This window comes from Macaca fascicularis, chromosome 7 (assembly GCF_037993035.2).
Source record: "Macaca fascicularis isolate 582-1 chromosome 7, T2T-MFA8v1.1".
In the NCBI taxonomy this organism is placed as follows: Eukaryota; Metazoa; Chordata; class Mammalia; order Primates; family Cercopithecidae; genus Macaca; species Macaca fascicularis.
The window spans coordinates 11,219,506-11,243,349 of NC_088381.1; the positions used below are offsets into that span (position 1 = coordinate 11,219,506).

The following is a 23,844-nucleotide window of genomic DNA, read 5'->3' on the forward strand; positions in this document are numbered from 1 at the left end:
ATGAGGCTGTACATAAGTATTAGATGTGTTATTACAAATGGGAGAGCTGAGGTTGTGAGCAGTTAAGGAATTTGTGTAGGTTCCTCAGCGAGTCAGCAGTGGAGTCCAAGTCATCTTATTCCCGTCCAAGACTCCATATTCTATAAGTGAAGAGCATAGTAGTGGGCATAGATCCTTTCTGCCTAAACAGCATCCATTCCTCCTTCTTCTGGTAATAGCAACCTAGCACTTTCTTTGGAGAGCCACCTGACCCCAATTTTTCGTGTATGTACATCAACTTTATGTGGGAGGAGTGCGAGGGTGTCACTCAACCTAAGCCTGGCCAATCGGAGGATTCCATCACCCTGGCCATAAAATTTGATTCAGGAGGGGAACGTAACTTCGGATCAGTGAGATGCCATCCAGGCTGTCTCCTGGAACAATTGGGAAAAAGATACTCTTTTACCTTTGGGGATGTGACTATTAAGATGTAAGTTCAGAAACTCCGCTAGCCATCTTGCTGCTAAGAAGGGAAAGCCTAGGAAAAAAGGAGCCAACAGAGGGGGAAAGATAGCTCATAACTGGAGAGAGAAATATTCCTGATGGTGTCTCTGGAGTGCTTGGATTGAGCCATACCTGAAGGTAGGGGAGATCTATCTTTGGACTTGTCAGTTAGTTCAGCCGATAAAGTGGCTGCTGTCACTTACATTGAAAATTACTGACTTACACAGGCATTTAAAAAATATACCACATAGTTCTCACTTCAGGAACCAGCTTGAGTATTTCCTTGTATGAAAATACTCTGAAACCCGAATCTTCCTGTTACAACATGAGAGTAATTTTGGCAGTCCTCCTCACTTCCTGATATTTTGATATTGTCTAGGTTAGGTGAGCAATATTGGGAAGGCAGTAGTATAGGGTGGGCCTGGAGTCAGATCTGAGTTGGAATCCCAGACCTTCTCCTAGTCAGCTCCCTTCTCCTTGGCTAACCACTTAATCTCTCTGTGGGCCTTAGTTACCTTGTCTGAATAGACTTATTGCAAGGGCTCAATAAGATAATGCATACAAAATACTAACATTAAGAAGACAGTAATGGGCCGGGCGCGGTGGCTCAAGCCTGTAATCCCAGCCCTTTGGGAGGCCGAGACGGGTGGATCACGAGGTCAGGAGATCGAGACCATCCTGGATAACACGGTGAAACCCCGTCTCTACTAAGAAATACAAAAAACTAGCCGGGCGAGGTGGCGGGCGCCTGTAGTCCCAGCTACTCGGGAGGCTGAGGCCGGAGAATGGCGTGAACCCGGGAGGCGGAGCTTGCAGTGAGCTGAGATCCGGCCACTGCACTCCAGCCTGGGCGACAGAGCGAGACTCCGTCTCAAAAAAAAAAAAAAAAAAAAAAAAAAAGACAGTAATGATAATAAAATGACTAATGTTTATTGATGTTAACTGGGTGCTAGACTCTGCTGAGCACTTTAAATGAATACCTCATTTACTACTCATAATGACCTTGTGTGGTAAGAGCGCCATTCCTCATTTTGTACTTGAGAAACTGAGAGACAGAGAAGTAAAGCAGTTTGCACAAATCTGGACAGCTAGTGAGTGATGGAGCTGGAACTCTTATTTCAGAAGCCAAGCTCATGACTACATTGTGAAATTGCCTCTTATCTTATCCAAAAACAATTAGATGTTTAGGTTGTTGCTACTGATGACTGACTCCTGATAAAAGTTTAAAAGTTGACTTTGATTCTGAAGTAGTGATTTTTTTAAGAGACAGAGTCTTGCTATGTTGCCCAGTGTGGAGTGCAGTGGCTATTCACAGGTGCAATCATAGTGCAGCACAGCCTTGAAATCCTGGTCTCAAGTGATCCTGCCTGCCTCAGCTTGGTGAAGTAATGATTTTGAAGCAATTAGGCTGAAAAGCTCAAGGATGAATAGTGTGGCCATAGGGTCTTCTCTAGAGGAGTTCAGAAAGTCAGGAGTAGAGTTGAGTGAGAAGAAACAAGTGTTATTTTGGGAAAGTTATGGTAACCTCTCTGAGTCTTGGCTTCCTCACCTATAAAATGATTTTACCTATGCCCCAGGTTTTTGTAAGGGTTATAAGAAAAGGGTTATGAAAAGCACTTAGCAGGTTGCCTGGGGATCATCATTACCACCAGCATCATCACCAGCATCATCACCAACAACACCTATACAAACAGGCAGATCTTGGTCCAAAGTTTACATATACTTACTGAATTTGGTTTTCCTTAGTGATCTTTCTTGGTGAATAGATCTTATCTTCACAGTTTAAATGAAAAGCAAAGCAAGACAAAAACAAAAACAGAAATGAAAAATCTGCAACCTAAGAAATTCTGTTTATTAGCTGTCTCCTAACAGCAAGCAAGATAGCCCAGGAAGAGCTTCCAAAAAACAAAAAGACTGAGGCGGGTTCTGCATGAGTGTCTTTCCCTACACACTGCTCTACATCTCTGCGGTGGACACATCACATAGAGCCCTGAGAAATCACATGGGGAAGAGAGCAAAATTTCAGCACGAGAAAGCTACTCAGTAACTAAAGATCAACTGTGTCCCTCATACAGTTCTTTCTAGACAAAGAGCTCACTGAGCCTTGACCCTCCCCAAATATGTCTAAGTGGTCATTTTTAGGCTCTTGCTTATATTTCAGTGAAATATACTGGGGGCCAAATACAGCTCCATCTCCCCGTTTTGCTCATCCAACCTCTTCCAGGTGGCATGTTCACAAACAGACTCCTCCCAGAGGAATTGCTGTCCTTGTCCCCTCTTTTCCTTACCACCTCCACTCAACAGCAGAACAACAAAGGACAATACCTTGGCACCCCACTTGTGATAAGTGAACATCTCCTGGTGAGTGCCAGTCAGGGACCAAAGCTCTGCCTGCCAGGAAAAGTGTGAAGATGAGCACCCTTGGTCTTGTTGGGTGGAGCAGAAAGGAGGACTATAGGAACCATTTTATGTGTAGTATGCAGCATCTAACTGGGCGATTGAAAGAAAGGGAGGAATTGATTCTAGTTGTTTTCAGATGACTTTTCTCTTCCCTCTTTCTCCAGAGATTCAGTTTATTTCAGGTCATCTGCTTCACCTGGGACAGGTTTATAACTCCCCTTGAAGATAACACCAAGAACAGAGGGTGGACAGTCTTGAAATTGGTGTGGGGCCTGCTTCTCTTGTTCATCTATCACAGGAAGACAAATCTTGTGGTCTGTCCTGCTTGCCTTGGTGAAATACTTTCAAAATTTACAAGTACTTTATTAGTAAGAATAAATAACATGAATAAAACTCCCTTACTGGGGGTCATGTGCCTTAGAATAAAACTTAACAGTTTCCGTCTGTTGTCTTTTCAGCTTCTTGGTTATATAAGAATAGGAATGAAAATTTTAAGAAGCTTTACTGGTGATCCTTTTTATTGTAAGGTTATATGTGCTTGTTGTCAAAAATAAGTCAGACCAATATGTAAAGGCATAAAGAGTAAGAGATCACACAAACAATCCCACCATTCAGTGTTGAGATTTTCAAACATATCAATATACATATAAACACATATTGCCCCCAAAATCTTATCTTTGTATCCTTTTTATTCAAGGTATTCTCAACATGTTAAAATACGTTAGAACATATAGACATACTTTAACATTTTTAAAAACCTGTCTTCCATAGTATTCCATTGTATAGAGGCACTTTATTTAACCAATTCCCTATTGACGGACATTTAGATTGTCTTCAAATATTTTTAAAATGAACAATTTAGCTATAAATCTTGGACCTGATGTTTAGTTATTTTCTTAGGAGGTATTCCTAGACTCTGGAGCAAAGAGTTTTTGCACTTGCAAACTGCTTTGTTGACTATAACTAAATTAACTTCCAGAAACTTTTTTTTTCTTTTTGAATTAGAATCTCACTCTGTCACCCAGGCTGGAGTGCAGTGGTGCAATCATGGCTCACTGCAGCCTCAACCTCCTGGGTTCAAGCAATCCTCCTGCCTCAACCTCCTGAGTAGCTGGGACTACAGGTGTGCCCACCACGCTCAGTGAATTTTTTGTAGACTCAGGTTGCACAGGCTGGTCTTGAACTCTGGGCTTCAGGCAATTGTCCCGCCTCAGCCTCCCAAAGTGTTGGGATTACAGGTGTGAGGCATGGCACCCAGCCTCAGAAAGGTTTTAAGAGAATCAAGTTACTTTTCACTTTTGCACGGAGCAAGGCATGGAGAGATTCAATGTCTTGCTGAAGGTAATTCAGTTACTCACCAAGGAGCTTACAGATCCATCTGTTAAAAATCTTAATGTTTTGGAACTAGAGAGACCCACTGAAATCACTTAATCCAAATCTACCATTTGTGTAGACAATTGAGGAAGAAAGGTGTATAATTCTTTTTTAAAATTTTTTTTAAGATGGAGTCTCACTCTGTCACCCAGGCTGGAGTACAGTGGCATGATCTTGGCTCACTGCAACCTCTGCCCTGCAGGTTCAGGTGATTCTCCTGCCTCAGCCTCCCCAGCAGCTGGGATTACAAGCATATGCCACCATGCCTGGATAACTTTTGTATTTTTAGTAGACACAGGGTTTCACCATGTTAGCCAAGGCTGGTCTCTAACTTCTGACCTCAGGTGATCCTCCCACCTCGGCCTCCCAAAGTGCTGGGATTACAGGCATGAGCCGCTGCACCCAGCCATGGAAGGAAGATGTATGATTAATTCTTGAACCCAGGGCTATCTCTCTTCAGTCCTCCTTTGAATTGGAGGATGGTGTCTGCAACTTGACATGATGCTATCCTACCAATATGATGCTATAAGCTCTTGATTTTTCTTTAATGGATTTATATTTTTCTGGCACCACAAATTCAACCAACCCCACCCTGTAGACCACAGACAGGGTGCAGACAGGATCTCATATCTGGTGCCTTAAAACAAAAAAATTTTTTTTAACCTGGAAATATTTCTCTGCAAGTCCCTTCTAGATGTAAGATTCAAGAATGCTCTTGAGATAGTTTCCTTAGAATCCTATGTGGTTAGTAGCTGGCCCTTCGTAATGACCACTAGGCGTCAGAATTTCCCATCTCTCCTCCAACTGTGCTGCTTCCTCAGTAATTAACTCATTTGCTCAGAGTCATTAGCTCCTATCTAAGGGGACTTCTTTGTCATCATGTGAACATGGTCATTATGATGCAGAATCCTAGCAGATTTCAACAGGACTGATTAAGTTTGCCTTTCTCCTAGTTACGGCTTTTCAACAGGGCTCTTCATTGCAAATACCAAGCCTCAAACCAAGAGGAAAGTAGAAGAACGACCAATAACCGTGCCTTTCACCATTCCCAAGCGAAGCCACGGAATGCCACTTCCTGTCACTGCACTGCACAGATATATGTACCCCCATTGCTAATGGGGTGCTGGTGTGTGCAGCTCTGAGCACTCTCCCTCATTCATCTTAAGGACAATGCAATGTCAATGCCGTTAACAGGCTCTGAATTCTGTATGTCAGGTAGGTTGAAATAGAACAGCATGTCATCAAGCATGTATTCAGCGTCCATCACATAAAGGGCACTATACTTGAAATCCAGAAAAGGATATTTTCATTCATTTGGTCAGTCAACTATTCAAAAAGTATTTTTTTAACATCTGCCAAGCACTAGGGATCCTGTGATGAAGAAAATGACATGTGGCAAATGCAGCACAGCTTGAGTAATGCAAGACCCTTTCACACCACATCCAAGTCCAAGCCGCTTGGCCCCTCCTGCCTTAGAAGAGGCTGTATAGATGGGATTCAAGTCATGGCCCATGTCTCCCACTCAAAGTGACTTTTTGCCTGCAACCTATGTCATCTTCTTGGAGGAACTGAATGCTATAGACTCATCATTCCCTACTTCCTTCTCTCCCTACCTGACAACATGCTTGAGAGAAAGAGACAAACAGCAACTCATCTCAGATAGGGGAGAACTAAGAGAAAGTAGAAGAGGTTTTTTTTCAAGTCACATGGAAGAACAGAGGCCAAACTAGAATTCCAGGCTTCATGAGCTACTTTATATGGAACCCATGGACATGGTTTTCAACCAAGACACAGATACACAGATAATAACACCAGGTAGAGTTTCTTTTCTCTTTCTTTTCTTTCTTTTCTTTTCTTTCTTTTCTTTTTCTTTCTCTCTCTCTCTCTCTTTCGTCTTTCTTTCTCTTTCCTTCTTTCTTTTTTTTTTTTTTTTTGACAGCATCTCGCCCTGTTACCCAGGCTGCAGTAGCAGGATCATGGTTCATTGCAGCCTTGATCTCCTGGGCTCAAATGATTATCCCACCTCAGCCTCCCAAATAGCTGTGCCACCGTGCGCAGTTAATTTTTTTAAATTTTTTAATTTTTAATTTTTTGCTTTTAGTACAGACGCGATCTCACTGTGCTGCTCCTGAGCTAAAAACAATCTTCCTGCCTTGGCTTCTCAAACTGTTAGGATTACAAGCACTGTGCCTGGCCCTAAATAGTTTCTTACCAAAAACAGCCACTTAGCAAATATTAGGAGACTGATGAATGAGAACAGAACACTTCATTTTGTGAACTAGTTTCCATGAAACGTAGTATCCTGCCTATAATGGCTCTGAGAAGAAAACTCTCATCCTGGAGACATCTTCTCACCTTCCTTTCCTAAAGAAAGACATAACATTTCTTGACAGGCACTGACTCACCTGGGCAAATGCATCAGCTGTGATTTCCCACAGCGTATATCAAGCCTTTGTAGAATCGCTTCAACCAGAACAACAGCCTAGTCCCTGTACCTGAAATGCATTTAAATCTACTTTAATTTGTCCAAAAAATCACCATTACCAGAGTGTGTCTCCCTAAAGAAAAAAAAGGATGTTTTCCATTTGGTTATTTGGAGCTTTTCTTAACACTTCCAGGGATTTTTTGTTGTTGTTAAATAATAACATTGCTACAAGATACGGCTAAAACAATGAGACAGATTTCCCAAGACCCACAAAAAATTCATTTATCTTAGATAAATCCATCTTTATATTCCTATTTTACAGATGAAGATGTATAACACAATATGGTCCCCACTAGGTATTAACAAAGGGCCTATCTGTACATGGAGATAGTCCAAATTGTAAATGAATTCAGTAGAATCAGAATTGGATTTATTTATTCACCTAGTCACAAAATATTTGTCTCTTCAGTGCTTCCTCAGAAGAAGGAGGATGCCCACAACTTGACATGGAGTTTGTCCACCTTGACATCAGCTTATGTAGCATCTTAAAGGAGCCTCTTCTACCTAGATAATACCCAAATAACCCAGATAATGATAATCTGGGTTATTTTGGCATCTCTGCCTTGGGAATCCAATGGAGAAGGAGAAAGATTAAGCCAAGAAGAGAAAGAAAATATCCTAATTCCCTATTCAATTAATCTCAGTAGCTTTAGAGGCCACAAATTTACGAAACTGAAGAGCTATTCCATGTTAACTATGAGAACAAGTTACTCCTACAATAATGATATGAAACTGTGATCTACAATAAAGAAGAGCTACAATGAACTAGGCCTTAAACTTTAAGCATTTCTTGCTACGTGTCTAGACCTCTGCATAATTTCCCCACTGTGCCTGATATGCTTATCAAACATAAGCAGTCTCTTTTTCTGATTTTTGTCATAAGTTCACTTTTGAGTAAGTTCAGGTGGTAGTGTGTGATGATAGCACCTGGGCATAGCCACTGCACTAGAGACCTCGTCACTGAAAAAAAAAAAAAGGGGGGGGGCAGTAAAGCAAAAATTGATTAAAAGAAACATAAGCCATCCCAGGCCAATAGGCAACAATAACCTTTCATTTGTGATAAATGCATTCTCCCTTTTCCTCTCTGTAAGCACACACTGTAAATCAGAATTGCTCTTTTTTCTACACTTTACTTTGAAGCAGTTAGGGAATAAAGTTATATTTTCAAAACAAGCAAGCAAGCGTAATAACAAGAACAAAAACACCAACTATTGGCATCTTTATAGTTCATGAGTCTCAGGCCTTCCTTTTCAATGTGCGCTGCCAGACTTCACCCAGCTCCATTCTAGAGTCATCTTCCTCTTCCTAAGAAATGCTTAGAGTGGCTCTGGGAGCTACATTACTTTTCTTTTTCTGTGACTCCTAACAAGGGAAATGACAGCAATGACTCACTCATCCAACCCAATGCCAGGGCAGCACCTCACCTAACAGCCTTGCACCCGGGCTGCTGGCTCCCTCCAGACAGTCCAGCTCTCATCACTTGAGCCACCTGAAAAACCGAACTGGGCAGCTCAGCTCTTCAGTAGCCATTCCATTCCCGTGAAGATGTTTTCTGAATAACTGCCCAGAAATCACATTAGCTTCTGTTGAAAAACAAGGTATTTGCATTTTATTTAGGGGTAGAGACCAGCTTCTGAGGGTACAAGAAGAGAGCACCCGCAGCCAGGCAGGTACTTTAAACATGTGGGCATTGAGATATCCAAACTCTTTGTTTCTCAACTAAAACCATATTTTGCCCTGGGAGCTGTGGAGGGTTTAGAGATGGGAGCTTTGCATTCTTATCTGGGACACTAAGCTAAACTAGCAATAGGAATTTTCAAAGCATACTCCTACCCAGGACTCTACGTCACCTACACCATCCCTACTTCTGTTAGGAAACTAAGTGAAAATCTGTATATCTAATAAGTACCTAGAAGTCAACTCAGATTATTGCTTGACTTAGCTTATTGGCTCCTCCTGACCTTATAGGGCCAAAATCTCAACGGCTCATTACAATTAACTATAAAAGTAGTTCACCAAATACACTGTGTGTGTGTGTGTGACAGCCACTTAATTGCCATTGGATTAGTTGATTGACAGTTTGTTCCCTGGTGTTCAGGGAAGTGTATTCACTCATTCTGTTTTGCAACAAACTAGACTCGGTATCACTCTGTACTCGGTGCTAAGAATTGTACTCAGTGTAAAAGAACTGTGGCCCATGGGGAGACTACAGTCCAGTACAGGCTGCATTCACTTATATAATATCCACTATTCAAAATGATACCAACCATGGACAATTAGGTGATCTGGAACGTGTGAACTGTTTGTGCAGATGTATGAAAAAAAGTCTGGAAGTAGGCCTAACAACATGTTCTACTGAGATGAGGTTGTCTTTGGGGAATGGGAGTAGGAATAATTTTTATTTTTCAGAATAAATATATAATTTTTGAAAGTTATGTTTTAAAACTCAAATATTAGCTAGGCATAGCAACTCACACCTGTAACTCCAATACTTTGAGAAGCCAAAGTGGGTGAATCACTTGAGCCCAGGAGTTCAAGACCAGCCTGGGCAACATGGCAAAACCCCATCTCTACAAAAAATACAAAATTAGCTGGTCATGGTGGTGAGCGCCTGGAGTCCTAGCTACATGGGAGGCTGGAGTCCTAGCTCATGGGAGGCTGAGGCAGGAGAACCACTTGAGCCCAAGAGATCGAGGCTGCAGTAAGCCGTGAGCACACCACTGTACTCCAGGCTGGGTGACAGAGAGAGATAAACAAACAAACAAATCTCAAAAAATAAAGATTTTGGATGATGGAGCACTTTCGTACTGCTGGGACAACCAGGAAGGTTTTGTGGAGAAGGGGTACATGAGCTCAGCTGTGACTTCAGAGGACTTTAGAAGGTGGAAAAGGAGATGAGGAATTAGGTGTGTGGCAGGGAGAGTACACTTTTTACTTGAAAATTCTAAGTACCTCTGATGACAGTGTGGAGTAAAAGTGGGCTGTAAGCTGACATGAGCCTAGAAAAGGAAGCTGGAAATTTATTGGAAAGACTCTTAAGTGCCAGGCTCTGGAAACTGGGTGTGAGTTAGTAGTCAGTGGGATCATTGAAGGTTCTCTAATAGGAGAGAATGTGATCAAAGCAGTGCACTGGGGAGGTTACCATAGGAGGTGTTCAGGCTGCCTTTTGAGAGGACAGTGACTAGGGGTGGGAGGCAGATGTGGAAGCTCCTCTTAGCATCTAGGACTAAGTTGACAGAAGCTCAGTGATGCCTGAAGGAATGGAAAAAAGGAGGGGAGGCTACTATACACCAGGAAAAGGACTTGTTTCACTCCAGAGCACTTACTTATGAGCCCAAAGGAGAGAAAAGAGAATTGCAATTTCAATATACAATATTTCCTAACAGTCATGAGACTGACTTTCAGATGTAGTTTATAGAATTACCCTCTTCATTATACAGGCACATATAAACAATGGCTATAATTCCATTGTTGATGGGCCATTATCTGTGAAGGCACGCACAGGAGTGGAAGAGCCAAACTGGTTCACAAATGTCATGAGCACATCAGAGCCCAGAGGAGAAAGGGTTCCTAGCTCTCAGGTCTCCGTGGAATGTCCTCATGAGGTCACAGCACAAGGTTTTCCAAGCTGGGGGAAGGTCACTTTCCCCTCAGATGATTGAAGTATTCTAAATGCTGAACCATGCAATGCCCTGAGCACATGCAGCAGATGGAGCAGAGGGGGCTGGGGTGCTTTTGGAAAATCCACTTTTATTTCAGTAGTTTGATAATAATTGTTCCTATGAAGCATTTACAAGCTAGACTTTTCACCCATCCCAACACAGAGATGCAGGCAAGCAGTGCTCACCTTGCTGGAAAGAGGCACAGGCTTTCTGTAGCCTCCTTAAGAGGCTTATAAAATATTTATTCCAATAAGCTGGTGGTTAAAACTAAAATTGTTAAGCTTTGCAGAAATCATCACATTCAGATGCGCATCACTTTAGGGGAATCTAGTCTGAATTTCTCCTTGCCTTTTGTCACAATATTCATGTTACTTTCCCCCCCTCATTTCCTGATAATGTCCTTAAACTTGGAGTCTTTTCTGTCTACCCCAGTCTCTACTTCTACGATCGTTATCATTACCTTAACCAGAGGCTGGTGAATTTGGTAGCAACCAGAATAATCACCCCTTTAATGCTAATTTCCATACAATGCATTTTGTCTAATGAAAAGAGGAGACCATACTTGCAATCAGATGCAGGCATGAGGCAGTTTACGTATAAGGACTTCCTTGATAAATGTTGGTCAAATATACATAAAAACTTGCAGATGAGAGAGGACCAAAGGCACGGAACATCTCAGGTAAAGCACATGTGTGGTATGTGGACCTGCAGCCTCTGCCCCTTGGTGCTGTAGAAACCTAGAGCTGTACTGTAAATAAGCTATACACCCTCACTGTGCAACCGGAGAAAGACTTAGAAGCATGTGGAAACGTGGTTCTGAGTTTTCTGAGTAAACGCTGAAGATTAGGACCTCAGTGAGTGTCTTGACTTGGTATAACTAGATATGGCTGTGTTAGGCTTATTTGCCCAATGATACATTGAAAGAATAGATCCATTCATTCTTTAGAGTCAACAAGGACTGTCTAGCAACTTCTGGAATCTCTTGGGTTTTCCACGTAAAGTCACAGAATGCCACTCCCTATCACTGCACTTTGCAGATATCTATACCCTCTTTTAATAGGGTACTGTTGTGGGCAGCCCTGAACACCACCCCTTATTTATCTTAGGGACAATGCAATGCTAAATCAGTTGACAGCAGGCTCCAAATACTGTACAAAGATGGTTAAATAGCACATCATCAAGTAAACTTTATTAAGTGTCTACTGCATATAGGGTGCTGCACTTGAAGTCCAGAAAAGGGTATTGTCAATCTGTCAGTTGGCCAATTATTCCACAAGTGTTTGTTGAACACCTCCTCTCTGCCAGGCATTAGAGATCCTGTGATGGAAAAAAAAAAAAAAAAAATCAGGAATCTACTGGCAGTATAACTTGTGCAATACAAGAATACTTATATGTCACATCCAAGTCCAGGCTGCTTGATCCCTCTAGCCTTAGAAAAGTCTATATTGATGGGATTAAATCCAGGATCCATGTCTCCTCATCAAAGTGACTTTGGCAACCAGTGTCACCTTCTTGGAGGATCTTAGTGTCACAGCCTCAGCACTTCTTCACTTCCTTCTCTCCTTACCTTATAGCATTCCTGAGAGAGGAAGACAAATTACACGCTCATCTCAGACACAGAGGAACTGGGAAAGAAAAATGTGAAAGAGGTTTGCTCAAATCACATAGAAGGACAGAGGCCAAACCAGAATTTAGGTTCCACGAGTTGCATTATATGGGACCTCTTAAAAAATGATTTTCAACCAACACACAGTAACAACAAACAATGCTCTCCAAGTTCTGCCATCTAAGTGGTGTTAGAGAAATAACAATTATGTGGAAAGGAAAGTTGAAGGACAAACAGGTTAACCAGACAGAGTTATCTTGATAGATTAATCCATACAAAATACTTCATAGAAATGGCTTGAATTCACTCAAAGAACCCAGGGGTAAAAAGAGTTTGAGTTAAACTACAGGGAAGGTGGCAAAGCCTGCATCCAGCGAAATACCTCCAGTGAGAACCTGAGACCTGTCCATTTTTTTCAGACCAACAGTGCTGGTCAATGTTTTCCAGATCAAAACATGATCAGCAACATGAATTAATTCATATCTTAAAACCTGTTGTTCAGCACCTTGCTACTGTCTCCCTGGATTGACTGAGTATAAAAACCAGGTCTAGCTTGAAAAGTAAAATGTGCATAACAATCATTTCTGAGAACTGTCTTTTGTAAATGGGTGATGGAAGTCACGTGTGTACAAACTGACACGTTTCCTCGCAACTGATCTGTTTCTATGGCTCAAGAGGTTCAGAGCTGGTGCACAGACGTGCCCTCGCTGCCTCCAGCCATCTCTGCCCTGTCCAGCTGCCAGGACTGCTTGGACAGACACTGGAAAGTACATGGTGTTTTCTGCCCTTCAGCCCTCCCTGATGACCATGCTGTCCCTCGTCTTTCAAAACAGGACCCTGCTGTTCCTCAGGCAGAAACCTCACGGTCCCCAGCATGTTGGAAGTTCTCACGTGCAGACCATTGTGCTGAGTGTGCTTGCATGCATTTTCCCTTTAACACGGAGTGTTTAACTATTTGATCCAGATTGCCCAGGAGATGCAGTAATGTGATCAGCAGGACCAGGTAGGTTTCCTGGAGGACAATTGTTTTAAGAAAGAGTTAAAACAAACAAACAAAAAACAGCAGAAATGGGCTGCACTGAGCAGATCTGCCAGAAACCCTGGAAAGGTTTACCAGACTGCTTGTTGCTAAAAGTATGTCTAATGTTTACTGATAAACATGTTTTCAAGTCTAGGAACAACTTCTGAGAAAGAATCGAGCAATATAAAAAGAAACCTAGTTTTTAAAAACACCCAAATTGCCTTTCATTTGAATGGCCAAGCAGTGACTTTCTAAGGGAGAAGAGCAGAAGATGACACATAGTGTGTATTTTTGAGGGCGCTGGAAAGAAGATGCCCCTCCTTCCAAAACAATCATATCTCTCTTCCTCCATCCCCGTCCTGCCAAGACACCTGCAATTCCAGCCTTAGAAACAGAGTTCCTCTAAGTTCCACCTTTTGAGGCTTCTCTTGTAACATACATAACCTTTCAAAGGGCACCCCCTACCAACTGACCCCTAAGATCTTACTGGCCATGACTTCTCCAGCTTGCTTTCGGCCCTAGTTCCATAAGGGAGCTCTAGGTATTTGGAATGGGGCCGTGGATAGCATGACCTGGGAGGAAAAGTGAGTAATGAGAGACAAGGAGACGAAGAAAGGAGATGAGGAAGGCTGAAAGAAACACCCTCCCCGGCTCCATCTAGGACAGCCTCATGCTAAGCTAGGCACGAATGGGCAAAAGTGGCTAAAAATAAATCCCTTTGTAAGCTCACAGCCTTATTTCTACATGAAGTCTTTAGATGTTTGATTCTGACAACTCTTCTGAATTTCTCTAAGTGATTATTAGAAGGCAACGTAAACTTGAAGAAGGTGTTTAGATGACGTCTATGTCACGTGTGTGTAACACTTGCATGCTTGTGCAACTGCTCCCTCTGAGGTGAGGTTGACTTCCCTATAGCCTCTGAAATAAATTGGGACCAAGTTTTGCAATAGTTAATTTACTATAAATAAATACTCTAAGCAATGTGAGTAACTTACCAGACTCTTCGCCATAAATGTCCTGCGTGAAAATTGAGCCCTGTTTGACACCTCAGCTATTTTAAAGATACACGTACAAATTCCTCAGCTCTGCTAATCTGTAACGGCTCAAATGTCCTTGCTTTTAGGCTCTGTGGGCTCTCCTGACAAGGAAAGTTGGTGTCAGGGAATAATTAGGTTCTGTTCAAGAGGGGGAGGTAAATGTCAAGAGCTTATTATTTCAAGTGGTCACCTTGTTAGACGTTTATATTAAAATCCTGGAGAAAATAACACAGACATGCAGGATATTTACATCAATGGGAATAACTACAATGGCTAGAGAGAAATGAACCCATTTCTTTACAAAGCATCGAACTGACGTTTTAGAGCACGGACCCAAAGTCAACCAAAACCATGCTAGATTAATCTCTCTGCAGAGCACTGAACAAAAAGGCTAGGTTTCATTCTATAAACAAATTGGCTAGCAGACATAGACAAAAATTTTACATAAATGACACCCGTTACCCTACTCCTTGATAGAATTTATAGATCTTATGCAAATCTTTTATCCTCTCTCTCACACCCTATCCCCACAAAGATCCAAATACGTAAGCCATTAAGAACAGATTCATACATATAAATGTTTTGGAATGAATTAAAGCTGGTTTGTAATGCACAGTCCCCTTGAGTAGAATATGAGGCTCAGGAGAAGCCATTATTTCTGCTTCTGTCAAGTGCAGAATAATTGAATATTTTCAGATCCAAATTCCAAAATGGTTAGTCCTTAGATAAATTAAATGTCAATTAATATAATGGTGAAATTTTTATTTTTATGCAGATACTATAGTTGCGGGAGTATGAGGAGAGAAAAATCTCTAAGAAACCTGAGCAAAATAAGAAGCCTGAATCACAGATATTTATGAATGATAATCCTGGACTCTTACCCCACAGAGTGTCCATCCTAAAGGCTTGCCTGATTACCTGGAGCTGGGGTATGTGAGGTTGTGTTGCTCTATTTCCTTACACCATTTTCACTGTGACAAGCAGCACTGTGGGGTGTTCAGTGTTGAGGGTGGGTGTATCTCAGCTTGAATTAGTGAGAGCACTTCGCCTGAAGGTATAGAATGTCACTAAGAAGGCTTTATTGCTTTCCTTACTTAACATTTTGTACTTTGAATATAGGCAAACAGTTTTATTAACTTTCTCTCTCTCTCTCTTTCTCTCTCTCTCTCTCTCTCCTTTCAGCCAATTAAACTTTGTGTGGCTGGTTAGCTGGTCAGAATTATAGTTCTTGATTTAACCTTAGAGAAAAGGAGAGACAGGTTAAATGATTTGTTCAAGGTCACCGACAGCAGAGCTGGACTTAGAAATGACTGCTTCTTGATTCTCTGAGCAGTGAGCCAGTCTGCCTCTCCTTGCTTTAGCTTAATTGTCAAATACCTTTATTTGAGTTAGTTTTTCTTTCAGGTTTCTGTCTGCACACAAAGTGTACATGGATTGCGTACCTCAGCCCCTGTGCTGAAAGCAGCAGCTTGCTATTTCCAGCAGGCAATTCCATCCTCCTCTGGAACAAAGCCCCATCAGGTCCCAGACCTGGCTTTGTAAGCTGGTCCCAGGTGCTGTGTAGGGGATGTGTGTGTGTGTGGTATTTGTATGTATAAAGATAATCTTGAGAGCCCAAATGGGTTCAGGACCCCTGTGAGGGCAGCATCTTTGCATCTAATCCTAGCCACAGGAGCTAAAGTCACAGCAGCTCAGATAAGGGTCACGCTCCAAGCTCTTACATACTGCACTGCTCTTGTCCCTGCAGAGACCCCATGGGGTGTCTTCAAAGGGGAGACTTTGGCTGACAAGGTGACTTGTCACCTGCTACATTTGGGCCTACTCAGCAGAAAGTGCCTTCCCAAGGTGGCACAAAGGGTATATAACCCTTGGGACACAGTGACTCATCTGTAATCTCTAGCTGGCTGGGCATTGAAACCAAACCCACTTTATGAGACCAAAGTGTGCGCAGTGGGAGGTCAGTCTGGGGCAGAGACTATTCGGGTCAATGGGAGCATTGGGACCGGAGCCTAAACATGTGTTCTGTCCCCCTGACCTTCTCCAGCAGTACTAGATGCTCTCTCATAATTTTCAAGCCTTTGGCTCGGCTTTTCTCACTGCGCTTTTCAGCCACCATTTTAATCATCTGCCTTGTGGCTTTTCATTCCTGCTGCCCAGTGTCACTCAACTCCTTCTCTTTCCCCAGCCTCCTGAGCCAGGGCCAAAGGTTGTTTAAGGTCCCCGAAAATTAACTTCAATCTCCCACAAGGTGAACTGTTGCTTTCTGATGAAGCCTCACAGCCCCGATGAGTCTGTGAAAATATTCCACACAAAAATAGCTCAATGCTTACCGTGAGACACACAAGAGATTTGGTGCGGTCTAGTCCCAGAAGGATCCCTCTAGTTTTCTCCTTGCTTGCAAGATGCGTTCACTCATTTCCAGAGCTGTCCGGTTCTTTCAGGTGATTCCTAGGTCATTTCGGTAATGTCTCTTAACTCAGCACAGTTAGGTCTGTAACCTTTACTGAAGACTACAGACTGGCTCTCTCCTGCTTGCTCACACCAGATGGGGTGAGACAGGACAGTAAGGAAAGGAGAAAGGGCTCCCTGCTGAAAGGATGAATGTTGTCATGCGTGGTAGGATGCACAACTCCCTGCTTCTTCCTCCAAAGCTCCGTCACTTAAGGGCCAGCCTTAGGAGCCTGGTATCAGTGAATATTGAATGGAACCTCAAGGCCACCCTGAGGTAAGCTCAAACTCATAGGGGTACCTGCTGTTCGGACTCAGTCTGCAAACAGTCCTCCAAATACAAAATGACCCTAAGGTGGGTCCCTGAGCAGCTCTCCTAGGATGACCTTGATCGTTCCTAAGCTTCAGAACCAACCCACCAAGAAGAAAATCACAGAGCCAGCAATCAGCATCACTCTGTTGGAGCTTTTCCAAGTGTCTTGTCTGGGCTATTTTCAGGACTATCCACTGATGGAGGGCACTGCCTCCTTTATCAGTCAGAAGGTTAAGGGCTATATAAGTTACTTTGGGATATTGTATTTCCTGGTCCAACACATCCACTCATTCATTCATTCATTCATTCATTCATTCATTCATTCATTTATTCATTTCTTATGGATGGATTGGAGCTGCCCATGTTCAAATTGCTATGTTAAGTGAGGTACAGAAACTCTAATGCATGAACAAGAGGCTTTTTTGGGAGAAAATATATAGACACAAATACTTATAGAATAAAGTGGGAAATAATACGTATCTAAAGTGAATACTAATAATAAACAATAGCCAACCTTTATACAGCACCTATACTAACACCTGGCACATTGTATGTGTATGTGCGTATATTTGTTTTATTGTGAAAAAATACACATAACCTTTTAGCATCTTAACCATTTTTAAGTGTGCAGTTCAGTGGCATTAAGTACATTCACTTTGTGGTGCAACCATCACCATTATCCATTTCCAAAACTTTTTATCTTCCCAAATTGAAACTCTGCGCCCATTTAACAATAATCCCTCTTTCCTTCTTCCCCTGGGACCCTTGCAAGCACCTTTCTATTTCTCTATGAATTTGACGACCCCAGATACTTATATAAGTGGACTGGTACAATATTTGTCCTTTGGTGAAGTCGAAAGCACTTGATATGCATTAACTCATTTAATCATAGTGATGGTCCTATGAGGTAAGTAAAATCATTACTCCCCTTTTACAGATGAGGAAATTAAAATACAGAGAGGTTAAACAAGAAGTGGAAATTAAATATTCAGAGAGATCAGAGAAAGGAAAAGATCTCCCTTAATTTGGTTCTCCGCCCCCAGGAGTCCCTGAACCACTTAAAAGGAAGCAAACAGTCCCCTTTTTGGAGGCGCGCCACCTTGCAAGTCCATCTCGTTTTCTACCCAAGGGCCGCGCAACTGGAGAGGACCCTTCTGCAGGAGAGAAGAGGGCATGTGCTGAACGAGTTAAAGCGCCCTTTGTCCACCCCCCAGCACTGGGCGGGTGCAGGCTGAGCTGGTGACCCGGGCAGGACCAGAGCCAAAGGATTAATCCATCACAATGAGACGTTCTATTCTGGGCAGGCGGCGCGAGCAGATGCTGGGCGCCGGCGGAGGCAGCGTGCAGGGCTGGCGCTCAGGCAGGCCGCCCGCGACCTGCGCTCCACCCCACCCTGCTCCCTAATGAGGAGAGAGGAGCTGAACCCAGGCAGCAGCTCCTGTTGACGCCTTAGGCGTTTCAAAACTAGACTGGCCGGAGCCGGTGGAATGTCTTGGGTGGGCCATTCTGAGAAATCCAATTTTCTTGCCTAGGCTATGTTTAGAATCCAGAAAGTCACTTCAATTACCCCACTTTCCTTACAAATCCAATCCGCTTCTTACCTCTCACTCCACCTTCCAGCCTCCCCGCCACTCCACATGCCCCAGAATTTTTCTGCTAAATCCACTCCCCAGTCCACTCCACGGTAGAACTGGGAACTGGAGTAAATTACCACCCCGGCCTTTAAATTAGGAAAAGGAAATCGACTCAGTCTCAGGGAATTTTAGGGGCTGGAAGTCTAATTTTTTGACGTGAAGCAACACTTCCGTGTCCTTATAGGAGATTATGGCCTGGCCGGCCAGCCCCATGCCCGTAATCTTTTGACCGTTTGATCTCCTGCTTACACTGGACTGGGACAGAGCAGCCCAGTGATTCATTCTGAGATTGCACCCTCTAGATATGTCAGGGAGGAGAGGAAAAAGAAGGAAAAACAGTAGCTAGATACTGTGGGTCAGAAAGCCCAATTTTGCAATTGCTCTTTAAAATCAGACTCATGACAACACTCCTTTGGAGGTATTAGTCCCTTCCAGGGACAGAAGCATATTTTGGGTCATGGAGAAGAGCATTTTGCAGGTTATAATAGAGATTCTGCCAGAAAATTTAACAACTCTAAAGTCTGCTTGCTGGATTAATTTTTAGGGTATGTTTTTCCCCTAGTTTTATTAGGTTACAAATACAAATTGTATCTATTTGCAGTATACAGTATTTTGATATATTTATGCCAAAGCTTTAAATATCCAAGAGAGATGTTAGGATGACATTTAGAAGGGTAAAGGGTTATCTCTATTTTGTGGATATTCTTGGCTTGGTTTTTAAAGTGGTTGGGATTATTTTCCCCAAATTTTCTAATTTTCTAATCCTTCTAACATGTCTGCCTAACCCAATTTCTTTTTTCTTTCTTCTTTTTTTTTTTTTTTTGAGATGGAGTTTTTCTCTTGTCTCCCAGGCTGGGTTGCAGTGGTACAATCTCGGCTCACTGCAACCTCCACCTCCTGGGTTCAAGCAATTCTCCAGCCTCAGCCACCCAAGAAGCTGGAATTACAGTCACCTGCCACCATGCCAGGCTAATTTTTGTATTTTTAGTAGAGACAGGGTTTCACTATGTTGCCCAGGCTGGTCTCGAACTCCTGACCTCAGGGGATCCCCCACCTCGGCCTCCCAAAGTGCTGGAATTACAGACTTGAGCCACAGCACCCAGCCCCAATTTCTACTTATTGTTTTTCTCTGCTTCTATCTAGACCATCCATTTCTCTAAGACTCAATGATATGTCATAGAAGATCTTTGGTCAAATGTCAGACTTATATCTTACAGATCCCAGAGTAGGGAGTAAGCACTAAAGCTTCTAAAATGCTCTCACTCACACGCTTCATCAGTGCAAATGACAGGTTGAAAGACCAAGAGCTTTTGGATTCTACATGGACTTCTTTGAAGGGAGACTTGAGCTCATCCTGCTGGCCTCTGCCCTCTGCCAACCTCCCAGGACTCCTGACTGGCCCTATGCTGGAAACCAACCATACAAGATGAATGTCTTGCCAAGCTGGATGTGGAAGCCTATTTGGTCCTTTGAAGGTTAATGATCAATCCAGACCACAAACGGATGACTGTCAAACCTGTGGTAGGCTAATGGCATATGTTTCAGGACTGAGAACTCATTAACAGTCCCCTGCCCCCTTGTCTACTCCTAATGATTGGCCTCCACCTCCACTAATACTCAGCCCTTCCCTTGGCCCTTGACTTTTTCTCTGCTTCAACTCCAGGCTTTCTCTCTCTCTTTCTCTCCTCTCTCTCTCTCTCTCTCTTGAGCCTCGGCTTCCCACTCTAATTTCAAGACACAGAATCCCTTCTTATCTACCGGAAGCTACAGTTGGTCATTGGTATCATGGAAAACAGGAGCTGACTATGCCTTAAAAACCATTTATTGCCGTGATTTTTAATCAATGTTTAAAGGAGCCTTGAGATTCCTTGGTGGCAAGCTAGAGAGGCCATCGAATATGTGTATGTGTGATCAGTACTCATAGCAGTGAATATTTGGAAAGCAGAGGCTCCAAAAGTCCCTTATGCACACATGCATACTTAATCAGAACAAAGGACTGGTATTTGTTTTATGTATTGGGGTACTTCATTGTTTGATTTTTTTTTTTTTTTAAAGATTCTGTTATTTAAAGAAAATAATTTGAATATCACAGTGATCCCATCCTGCCCCTTCATTATCTGCAGGGGTGCCCCTGAGTGTCCCCAGGTGAGATCTCCATGCCTACATTACTCTACACAGAATAACTCTCTCCTGGTTCCAGTCCCAAATAAAGAGGACAGAGCCTCATGAGTCTATCTGGGCCAAGGTGGGTTATTGCCAAGAATAACCTGGCATCAGGGGATTCAAACTCTTTGCCTTCAAGCTCTGGCATTCCAGTAAGGGCTGACTTGGAACTGTCACAGAGAAACTGAGCAGGCGGGGACAGTAAATGCAGTCTAGCACTTGTTTGGAACTAGAGCATGGCTCAAAAATGATCACAATGAATAAACCTTGCTAGCAGCTTTCTTTAAATAAATATACACACAATGCTAAATCCTTTTGCATTAGGACTTGAATTTGGTGTGCATTCTTGGATACCTAAGAATCTCCCAATACTGCTCTAGCTTGTAACTGTTTTTTTCAGAAAGAGTATTTCCTCAGATGTCTAGATGTCTGTATATAAGTGAACATAATTACTATTTTTAAGAGGAGGATGCCTATGTTCTTCACGCTTGTAATACCTCCAAGAAACTTACAGAGAACACTATGCATTCCTACATGAGATTAAATTGCAATCCCTAAGGGGGAATCCCAGACTCACTCTGGATCAACAGTACTTGCTAATGTGTTTAATGCAGACTACGAGAATAACAATGATCATATTAATACTATTTATGGAGCACTTCTATGTACCAGATGCAATGCTATGTACTGTGTATATAATCTTCACAATATTTACATGAGACAGATTCTCTATTCTTATTCTACAGAAAAGAACACTGATATGCTAATGTTTGAGAATAAGCATATCTAAAGTTAAAGCTTCAATGTGGCAGGAATGGGAATCAAGCAAAATTCATCTGACTCCAAAATGAATATTCTCAGTTGCAATGCTAAATACTGTTATGCTGCTCCTACTGGAATGTGGGACACAGACCTCACTAAATGGTGGTGACCAAGGTGAGAGAATGAGAGGACGGACAATAACCTTATCTGGAGTTAAGCTTCCCTAGGCTTCTACTCTCAATACCAAGAGATTCCTTTCTCAACTAATAATAATGCGATGAAGTGCAGCATGAGCTCAAGAGATTTATTTTGGATCAATGAGTCCCTTGACATGTCCTACTGAAACAGTCAGATATCTAAGGCATTGCTCAGACCCAGCTGCCAGTAACCTGCCTTTGAGCCACTAAGCCATAAAAGAAAAAGATCCCAACCCACACACGCTAGGAGACACCCAAGCCAAATCAAGTAGAAACAAGAGACTCAAGAAATATGGATGGCATGTGAATAGCTCATATATTCAGCTGTTGTGCATTGAGTACATCATTTAGTGCTGAGCTTTGGCATTCCAATGTACCTCCTTCCCCTCCCCACACCCATCCCTCCCCATCAACCAGTTGTCTGACCAACTGCAGAGACAACTGGCTGGTCTCTCTCTCTCGCTCTCTCCCCATTTTTATATATGGATATATTTGACTCTGAATACACACTATATGTAATTTTTACTTAACTAACATGGAAGAGTAGCCTTTATGGTAGGTAACTAATGACCTCATTTCTTAGGAGATGAAAGAAGAAACACATACACCTACCCCTCTGCACACTAACTGTCCTGGGGTCAGGGCGTTATCCTAGTGGGGTCCATTTAGAGGTAGTATAGATCAGTGAATCACAAATTTTAAAGTACAAAAAAAGTCCCCTTGGGATTTTATTAAAATGCAGAGTCTTACTTATTTGGTGGGTCCTGGGATTCTGCATTTCAATCAGACATCCAGGTAATGCCACTGGGGTTGTCTGAGGATCATACTTTGAATAGAAAAGGACTAAAATAAGAAAAAGAAGATGATAGTGACCAGAGGAACATGGGAGAAAGGGAGGAAGGAAAGTTCCTTAAAAGACACTCCTGACTCACTACAAAAAAAAGGGAGAGTAAGAGATGGGAGATTGGGGGCTCTGCCTTATCTTGACAGAACTACGTCTAAGAGAATTGCAGGAATCTAAGCCTCAGAATTTGTTGGCTAATTCAGGAATGTCTTGATCCTATATGGGTTATTATCATGGAATGACCATAAGAATGTTTCTCAACCCTGGCTGTGTTTTAGAATTACTAGAGTGTTAAAAACATATTCATGCTATGTTTCTATCAAAAGAAATCTTAATATCTGGAAGCAGAGTCCTAGCTTCAAGTTTGTTTGTTTGAATCTCTCCAGGTGGAGAACCCTTGGTCTAACTGGCCCATGTGGCAGAGTATTCTGCATTTTAAAAGCCTGGATTAAAGAAGTTCGTAGCTGAATCATACTCTGGCTGGGACAGGGCTAATCCAGAAGTTTGATTCAGAGCAACAAATTGCCCTACTTAGGTGAAAAACTGAAACTTGGACATTTTTCAATTTGGGGATTGCTGTATTCTACTTGCAGATGGTTTTCAGAGTGATACCAGGTGGACTCATGAATAGAACATTCTCAGCCCAAGTCTGGTCACAAACCAGATATGGATGTTACATGATTTATTATAAGGAACTGGCTTATCCCATTATAAAGGCTGAGAAGTCCCAAGATCTGCAGAGGCCAAGCTGGTGACCCAGGACAAACATTGGTTGTTCCAGTCCCAGCCTGAAGGCCTGAGAACCAGGAGAGCCAATGGTGTAAGTTCCAGTCTGAATGTGAGTCTAACGGCAGGAGAAGACCAATGTCTCAGTGCAGAGAAGGCAGAGAGAGCTTGAATCTCCCTTTCTCATCTTTTTAATCCATTCCTGCCTCCAATTGATTGGAGAGGGCAATCTGCTTTACTCAATCCACTGATTCAAATGGTAATCTCATCCAAAAACACCCTTGCAGACACACCCAGAATAATGTTTGACCAAATACCTGGACACCCTGTGACCCAGTGAAGATGACACATCAAATTAACTATCACATCATAGGATCTCATGGAAAGATGATTTAGAGTCAGCTCTACTACTCACTATTGATTAAGAGAGGCTGTCAGGGAAGACAGCGCAGTTTGCAACTAGACTGAAATTTAAGCATTATCTCAGGCTGGGCGTGGTAACTCATGCCTGTAATCCTAGCACTTTGGGAGGCTAAAGCCGGTAGATCATCTGAGGGTCAGGAGTTGGAGACCAGCCTGGCTAACTTGGTGAAACCCTGTCTCTACTAAAAATACAAAAATTAGCCAGGTGTGGTGGCAGGCGCCTGTATTCCCAGCTACTTGGGAGGCCGAAGCAGGAGAATCACTGG

The 23,844-nt window shown here is 42.5% G+C and overlaps 1 long non-coding RNA gene across 3 annotated transcripts; it reads right to left on the reverse strand.

Annotated features, from left to right (window-relative positions):
- Positions 1-11,571: 11,571 nt before the first annotated feature.
- Positions 11,572-17,036, reverse strand: LOC123574409 (uncharacterized). 3 transcript variants are annotated; one of them, XR_012414738.1, is made up of 3 exons: positions 16,818-17,036; positions 16,399-16,516; positions 11,572-11,721 (listed from the first exon to the last, which is right to left on the reverse strand). It is a non-coding gene; the product is annotated as an uncharacterized lncRNA (long non-coding RNA). The 3 variants fall into 3 exon arrangements; XR_012414739.1 differs by having other exon boundaries at positions 16,936-17,007; XR_006699264.3 differs by lacking the exon at positions 16,818-17,036 and having other exon boundaries at positions 16,399-16,620.
- Positions 17,037-23,844: the final 6,808 nt, after the last annotated feature.